The 8,596-nt window shown below is 49.8% G+C and overlaps 1 non-coding gene across 1 annotated transcript; it reads left to right on the top strand.

Annotated features, from left to right (window-relative positions):
* The first annotated feature begins 4,197 nt into the window (after window positions 1-4,197).
* On the top strand, window positions 4,198-4,270 carry TRNAS-CGA (transfer RNA serine (anticodon CGA)). Its single transcript has one exon. It is a non-coding gene; the product is annotated as a tRNA-Ser (tRNA).
* Window positions 4,271-8,596: the final 4,326 nt, after the last annotated feature.

Below are 8,596 nucleotides of genomic sequence, written 5' to 3'. Positions count from 1 at the left end.
TTGCCGTTTCTCTTCTTTTTTCGACCTAATAGATATTTAGCACGAACCTAATTTCTAGATTAGAGCGAACATTTTACAGCTATACACTATATTGCCAAGTCTAAACGTAAAATTTTGAAGCAGTCTTTCTATTCACGAATATAAAACCTAGAGAATTCGTATCTGATAGGTCATGACATGTGAGAACAGTATTTTTTTTATTCTAACACAAATCCAATTTGCTTACCCTCCACCTGAAACAGCAGTGTATAATATAGGCCTGTCAATCTCAATCATCATCTCGCCACTACTTTCACAAAGAAGGTACAGTCAACCACAAAATGCTGACCGTAAGATTTGAGAAAACGTTCAATTTCCGAGCAGTTTGCGACTGTAGCCTGTAAAGCGTTGCGGCACCATGTTGCTCCTATTCCTTGCTGCAGTCTGGAAATTCAAGTACCAGGCTGCTTACCGGGGCTATTCAACTGTTTCGCCGATCCGTGCACTGTTGTGCATGCAGTTACCGAACATGCGGCGTTGCAACAAGTTCGCCAACCATCGCCGCCGTTCTACTCCGCTGTCAACGTGCACATTCGGCTGACTAAACTGGTGAGAAACTAGGCCGTCACTATGGGAGCCTCTTGAACGTTCACTGACATGCTATTCGCACCAGAGCCTAACCAATATGCATACAGCTCACGTTTTACAAGAATGCATCACAAGGAAATTGATTACATCAACCAGCATGCTAAAACAAGTGCGTGCTGGTGATAGAAACTTTATTAGTAACTGAAGAGGTCGGTCCTGCGAAAGGCTTGACCATGCAACTGCAGATTTATTAAATCGTGGCAGATCAAAGGATAGAAATGAAGAAAAAGTAACGCAGACAAATTCACTCGCAGAAACATGTAAACAACAGTGAGCGCAATGACATGAGAAAAGTGGAGCTTTGTGACACCATCAATCAACTAAACGTTGTCCATCTCTGTCCCTTTGGCCATACACGCTTAAACTACAGGTCTGGACTTGCATGATGCAAGCTGCGGTTCCGCACCATTGCTCCATAAAATTCTCTACATCTGCGCATCCGCTGAGAAGAGAAAATATGGAAACGGATGGAAGAATATTGTGGCAGCCTGCTTTATCGGTGAAGAATTACTATTAGGCATGAAAAAAAAGATTATGGGGTTTTACGTGCCAAAACAAATTTCTGATTATGAGGCACGCCGTAGTGGAGGACTCCGGAAATTTCGGCCACCTGGGGTTCTTTAACGTGCACCTAAATCTAAGTACATGGGTATTTTCGCATTTCGCCCCCGTCGAAATGCGGCCGCCGTGGCCGGGATTCGATCCCGCGACCTCGTGTTCAGCAGCCTAACACTATAGCCACTGAGCAACCACGGCGGGTATTAGGCATGAACGTGACATAGTTACGGTTTTACTTTTGCTCAGTTTATAAACCAGCGTTTATACTTCACTGTCAAGAAATAAACTTCCAACTGTGACCGCGCTTTGGGATCGTATTGTTGCGTCATCCGCCGTGTTTTCAGGCGCCATTTGGAGACCATGACAGCTCAGCAATACTTACTTACCGGTATTCTATATTGGCGATGAATATTGTGACGATCCATTTTTGTATCTCATTGTGCTCGCCCTTTGAGATTTCCTCCAACGATGTCGACCTCTTATGCTATGCGATGGAAGACAAAAATAAGCTGTTCAATATTCGACCTCTGGCCGTTGGCAAGGGCCAACTGCAACGAATTTCTAGACCTCGTAAAAATCCCCGTTTCAGGTAATTTAGACGTCCTCTATGGAAAATTTTACGCTTGAAGTGGGAGTGGGCGCTTCATTAAACGCTCGCAAAAAAAAATTAAATTACGGGGTTTTACGTGCCAAAACCACTTTCTGATTATGAGGCACGCCGTAGTGGAGGACTCCGGGAATTTCGACCACCTGGGGTTCTTTAACGTGCACCTAAATCTAGGTACACGGGTGTTTTCGCATTTCGGCCCCATCGAAATGCGGCCGCCGTGGCCGGGATTCGATCCCGCGACCTCGTGCTCAGCAGCCTAACACCATAGCCACTGAGCAACCACGGCGGGTTAAACGCTCGCAAAAATAAACGTTCTTCATGCCGATATAAAACTCGCTATTTCACTGGAAAGGCGAAGCGTCGATTGCGATAGCAAATAATCAGAAATCTACTCAAACTAAAGCTAGTAGTTTATCGGCAGTATAAACTTGTAAACATTCGCTCACTAACTAAATATAGTGCCACGCGCGCGCACTCGATGACCGCGGACACTCGCTGTCGAAACGCTCGCGTGAGGAAGCTGGATCTTCGTGCGGCCTCGCGAACGAAGCGGGGCTGCTTCGTTGGCCTTGAAGCCGGGTTGATTGGGGCGCTATCATGATCGTGGACAGACGGGCAGTTTTTCTCGTTTGGTAAGCATGCAAATGGCATTTAATTGAACGTCGCCATTACCGCTCGTGACCTACTATATAGTCTACGGAGCCAGCGCCCGGGTCGGCTGCGCTTTTACATGCCGTCCCGTGTACCAGCAAACAGTTCCCGCACGTCTGCAGCCACCGAGTTTGTACACGGCTGGCGCGCCCGCGATGCCCATCTGTGCGCCGTTCTCCCTGGAGCCTCCATGCGCGTTTCCACTCGGAGCGCATTGGGGTGGTACGCCGACGCGATCGACGTGCGGCGCAGTGTGGCGGGAACGTGTCACACCAGAGCCGCTGGAGCGCTTGGCTCACCGGCAGGTATCATTGAAGCGCGACAAGGCGCTCGCTCTCCGCGCACTGATGCGCTGCCAGGTGTAAGGCTAACGTTTTGGCGATCGTAACAAGGTAAATATTACCTGGTAGCGAAGCTTCCATAGAAGCCCATTCGTTCAAAACACGGCGCTTCATCGGCGGTTCAAGGGGCGCCATCTGCACGAGGCACTTCCGCCGCAAGAAAGCCTCAAAACAAAGGGGGCGTCATTTTGTTCTCGAAGGCGCGAAATTTGTTTGCGTGGTCTGCCATTAGAGCTGCATATCTAGAATGCAATTCGACTTGCTGGGCGTTTCGAGCTTCCAGCGTGGAAAGCGATGCAAGAAATGGTCAGCCGTGCGGGTGTCAAAATCGCACCCGTGAACAGAACATACTTTCTTTGCAGACCGACGAAAGCTTTAGGTGTAAAGTGCTGGTTCAATCGTCGGACACCAAGCCCGTTGGCCTGCGCAGTCGCACGACAGCAACTAATGTAAACGATTACCTGGCGGTCGTAACTCGCTAGTTTTTACTGAACAAGTTGAGAAACTATGATCCAACCCACGTCACCAATTTCAGACAAACGCCAACCAGCAAAAGAGCACAACGTGTTCATCAATCAATCAATCTCTTTATTTCGCATTCATTCATTTACAAAAAATTAACGCTGAGACAAGGACTAAAAGCTGCTTTTTTGCAGCTCGACAAGGTTCTTGCACATATTCATGACAACGGGGACATAATAAAATAATGTTTAAATAGAAATAAGTAAATAAATATTGTAATAAATAATAATGGAAAGAAGAATGATAGGTGTAACGTTAAGGGATAGGAAAAGAGCAGATTGGGTGAGAGAACAAACGCGAGTTAATGACATCTTAGTTGAAATCAAGAAAAATAAACGGGCATGGGCAGGACATTTAATGAGGAGGGAAGATAACCGATGGTCATTAAGGGTTACGGACTGGATTCCAAGGGAAGGGAAGCGTAGCAGGGGACGGCAGAAAATAGGTGGGCGGATGAGATTAAGAAGTTTGCGGGGACGGCATGGCCAGAATTAGTACATGACTGGGGTTGTTGGAGAAATATGGGAGAGGCCTTTGCCCTGCAGTGGGCGTAACCAGGCTGATGATGATGATGATGATGACACTTTAGTGTATGCAATGTACAATCAATGACGGTGTATAAGTGAAAAATTGTTAGGTGAAATCTACAATCAGTGTTACAATGCAGCGTGTTTAGGCAGTACAAATGACATACATGAATATCGTGATGCGGCAAGTTGCGAAATGCGAAGATGCTCGACGTGACGATGCGTGACGATGCTCGTGACGCCTGCGGCAAAAAAGACGCTCCACGTCCGCCGCCAAGCTCTGTAAGTGGTGGCGCTGGCTAACACTCCCACGGTTCTACTAGGACACATAAATACCTAAGAAAGTGGATGGGAAAACGACGCCGCGGTAGCTCAATTGGTAGAGCATCGCACGCGAAATGCGAAGGTTGTGGGTTCGGTTCCCACCTGCGGCAAGTTGTTTCTTCATCCACTTTAATTTCCATTACTTTATCGTTTCTTTATTTCATTTATTAAGCACAAGTAATTTCCCCTATGTTGTCCTTGGTGTCAGTGGTTGTTGGCTGCTTGTGATATACATGAATATAGCCGTATACACTCAGTGCGCTGCGACTGGCGCGCGGCTGTCAGAGAGGACACTCGTTGAGAACCCGAGCTACGCAAACAACGGCTTTCTACGCGCCGAGCTCTCACTCCAGACGTCGCGCTTTCAGCTCTGAATGATGGCGTGAGTGCTCCTTCTTGCAGTTCAGCAATCTTCGACCAAATCAAGCAATTTGTACGAGAAGAAGTGGCACGCCAACTCTCTCTTATGCCATTCAGAGTCTCCCGATCTCCGTCAGGTGATAAAAGAACAATTCGCTAACGCCGTACCACTTGCTCATCAACCGCCTCCTACGCCTGTTCCACTTGCGTACGCTGCCGTTGTCGCGAATGCAAGGCCAATCCAGACTTGCCAGCGCCTTTCCCTCACCTCTGCAAGAAACATATGCACCTAAAAGCAGCTACTGCCCGCCACAGCAGCCTGTGCGCCCACCTCGCCAATATTTCCATCAGTGTCCGCCCGCTGTTCTCAATCCATGGCGCACCCATGACAATCGGCCTATCTGTTATTCGTGCGGCCTACCTGGGCATGTAGCACGGCTTTGCCGCCAGCGTGGATGGTATCCTTCGGATTCTCCGTGGGCACAAAGCAACGGTTTAGACTCTCCGTCCCGTTCCGCTACTGCCGCTCCGCCATGCAAAGCCTCGCCTCCTGCTTCCCGAACCTTCAATACCCGTCGGTCTCGTCTCTCCGTCGGCGTTCTCTGTCGCCGCTTATCCGTGACCCTGAAGCTATCCGACAGGAAAACTAAGGACCGCAGTTCCAGAGGCAAGAACTGCGATCTCAACGAACTCCTCAAGACCTCATTTATTTCCTGCGAACGTCCTTGAAGTTTATGCAGAAGGCATTGCCGTTCATGCGCTTGTCGACACGGGAGCAGCAATATCAGTGATTTCGGACCAGCTTCGTCTTAACCTTAGAAAAGTCGCGACGCCATATTCTACCATTTCATTACGTACAGCAAGCGCTGCGCCGATTTAACCCTTAGGGAAGTGTACCCTGCGTGTTGTTATCAGCGGCACTTTACACCATGTTGAGTTCGTTGTTCTGCCTCGCTGCTCTCATGTCATGATTTTAGGATGGGACTTTCTGTCCTCTCATCGTGCCGTTATAGATTGTGCCCGTGCTGATCTCGTGCTGTCGCCATTCGGCAACAACGTTTTTAAGATGTTGATGACGCTTCCGGTCGTGTGTTCGTCACCGCCGACACCGAGATTTCTCCATGCTCCGCCGCAGTTGTATCCGTTTCCTGCGTTGATTTTTCCGACTCCACAGTTCTTTTCACGCCATCTAAGCTTGTTGATCGCCGTCATCCATTCTTGCTTCCTTTTGCCCTTCTTGCCATTCGACAAGGTTCCAGCGCACGTTATGTATCAAACCTGTTTCCTTGCTTTGGTAGGCTGCTCCACAATGAGTGTCTTGGTTATGCTGACGAAATCGAACCAAGCTTCCTTTACGATGTGCCTAACGACCCGGCTTCTCCTTGGGTTGACGCTCTGGCCATTCAAGCTTCTCCTCCCACGCCGCCATATGACCCAACTGTTTCCCAGAGTATTGATCCCAACCTCACTCCAGGTCAACACGCCCAGATCGTCGATCTCCTTGACCGCTTTCGCACGTCATTCGACCTACAACAATCTCGCTTAGGCCTTAGTTCCACTGTTGTCCATCACATCGACACCGGCAACCACGCGCCTGTACGCCACAGGCCGTATCGTGTATCCGCAACGGAGCGTAGCGTCATCGCTGAGCAAGTTGGAGACATGCTCCAACGCGCCGTCATGCAACCTTCGCACAGTCCCTGGGCTTCTCCTGTAGTGCTGGTCAAAAAGAAAGATGCCACAATTCGCTTTTGCGTGGGCTACCAGTGACTCAATAAGATCACCCGCAAGGAGGTTTATCCACTACCCGTATTGACGTGCTGGACGGCCTCCAAGGCGCCGAATTCTTCTCCTCTTTAGACTTACGGACCCGGGTACTGGCAAGTGCCAGTGGCTGAGTCAGACCATCCAAAAACGGCCATCATCACACCTGACGGTTTATTTGAATTCACCGTGATGCCATTTGGCCTGCGTAACGCGCCTGTCACATTTGAAAGAATGATGGACAACATCTTGCGCGGCCTCAAATGGCAGATATGCCTGTGTTATCTGGACTACATCGTTATATTTTCACCGGACTTTCCTTCCCACTTACTTCCAATTGAACGCGTCTTTAAGTGCATCGCCGATGCCGGCCTCCAGCTTAACTTGAAGAAGCGTCGCTTCGCTGCCCGACAGCTGGTCATCCTCGGCCATGTCGTCTGGAAAGAAGGTGTACCCCTTATCCGGCGAAACTACAAGCTGTTGCCCAGTTTCCGCGACCAACGACCTTGAAAGAACTGCGCAGCCTCATTGGGTTAGCATCATACTTGCGCCGTTTCAACCGCAATTTCGCCACCATAAAGCACCTTTAACGCAGCTTCTTCCTGGTCGCCACATCTTTTCGATCTGGTCACCGGATCGCGATGCCGCATTCACAAAGCTGCGTCGTCTCTGTCACCACCAATCGCGCTCCAACTTAAATACACACGAATGCCAGTGGCGTCGGCCTTGGTGCCGTTCTCGCTCAGAGCAAGGCTGGCTTCCATGAGTATGTCGTCGCCTTCGCCAGTCGTGCACACACTAAACTTGACTCTAACTATTCTGTAACAGAAAAAGAATGCCTGGCTATAATTTGGGCCATAACCTAATTCCGTCCGTATCCCTATCACTGCCCATTTGACGTGATGACTGATCACCATTCGCTGTGCTGGCTGTCGTCCTTAAAAGGACCATCCAGTCATCTTGCTCGATGGGTCCTTCGACTGCAGGAGTACGACATTCGAGTGCTGAACCGTTCTGGCCGAAAACACTCGGATGCGGATGCATTGTCTCGTTCGCCATTAACAGACGAGGTTAGCTTCCCAAAGGCCTCATTGTCCGAGTCTTCCCTTGCTGCCACGGACATTCTTCTAGAGCAGAAGAAAGACCCATAGATTGTGTCTCCATTTGCGACGGGCTCTTGTACCGCCGTAACTACTTCCCCGACATCCGCAAATGGTTGCTTGTTATCCCTCGGCATCTGCGTTCGGATATTTGTGCAGCGTTCCACGACGACCCCCAGTGCGCGCATGCAGGTGTACTGAAGACATACGCGCGTCTACGCCTTCGTTATTACTGGCGGCGGATGTATCGATTCATTCATCATTATGTCCGCTCCTGTCTGGTTTGCCAACGCCGCGATCACCCTCGTCGTTCAATGGCGCCATTGCAGCCTTTGCCTTGCCCAGCACGTGCTTGTGATCGAGAACGCATCGACATTTATGTGCCTCTGCTAACCACATCAGACGGCAATCACTGGGTAATCGTGGCCATCGACTATTTTACGCGCTATGCGGAAACTTCCCCATTGTCCAGCGCTTCTGTACGTGACGTCGCCTAGTTTCTCCTGCGCCACATCAACCTTCGCCACAGAGCTCCGATGGAATTACTCAGTGACAGAGGCCGCGTCTTCCTCTCCGAAGTCATCGAGGCTCTCCTCAAAGAATGCCGCATCATGCATCGTACCGCTACTGCATGTCATCCGCAGCATGACCGAGCGCTTTAATCGCACTCTTGGCGATATGCTGCTTGGCCATGTACGTTGCATCCGACCAAAGTAAATGGGACGATGTTCTACCATTTCTGACATACGCTTACAATACCGCCACGCAGACTACCACGGGATTTTCCCCTTCTTTCTCCTGTACTAACGCGAACCTTTTTCCACAATGGATGCTATCCTTCCGTAACACTGACACCACGGAAAACACTACCTTATCCGAAGCTGATGCACAGAAGAGTGTCGGAAGCTATCCCGTATATTTACGTCAGAAGACCAGCAACGTCACAAGCACCATCGAGAAACTTTCCATGCTCCTGTGTCCTATAATCCTGGCTCGCTATAAGTTCCAGCCCCTACCCCTGGACTGTCACCGAAGCTCGCGGCGAAGTACCGGGGCCCATACCGCGTGATCAACCAAACGTCTGCAGTCAACTATATCGTCGAACCCCGCGAGCTATCTGGATCATCGCCAGCGTCTCAAGACGTACTATGATGTGTTGTCCTAGCTGCAGGCCGCCGGGACGGCTTCCTTTTCCGTGGGGGAGATAACTGT

This window comes from Dermacentor albipictus, chromosome 1, assembly GCF_038994185.2.
Source record: "Dermacentor albipictus isolate Rhodes 1998 colony chromosome 1, USDA_Dalb.pri_finalv2, whole genome shotgun sequence".
In the NCBI taxonomy this organism is placed as follows: domain Eukaryota; kingdom Metazoa; phylum Arthropoda; class Arachnida; order Ixodida; family Ixodidae; genus Dermacentor; species Dermacentor albipictus.
This window is presented reverse-complemented; position numbering and strand designations above follow the sequence as displayed.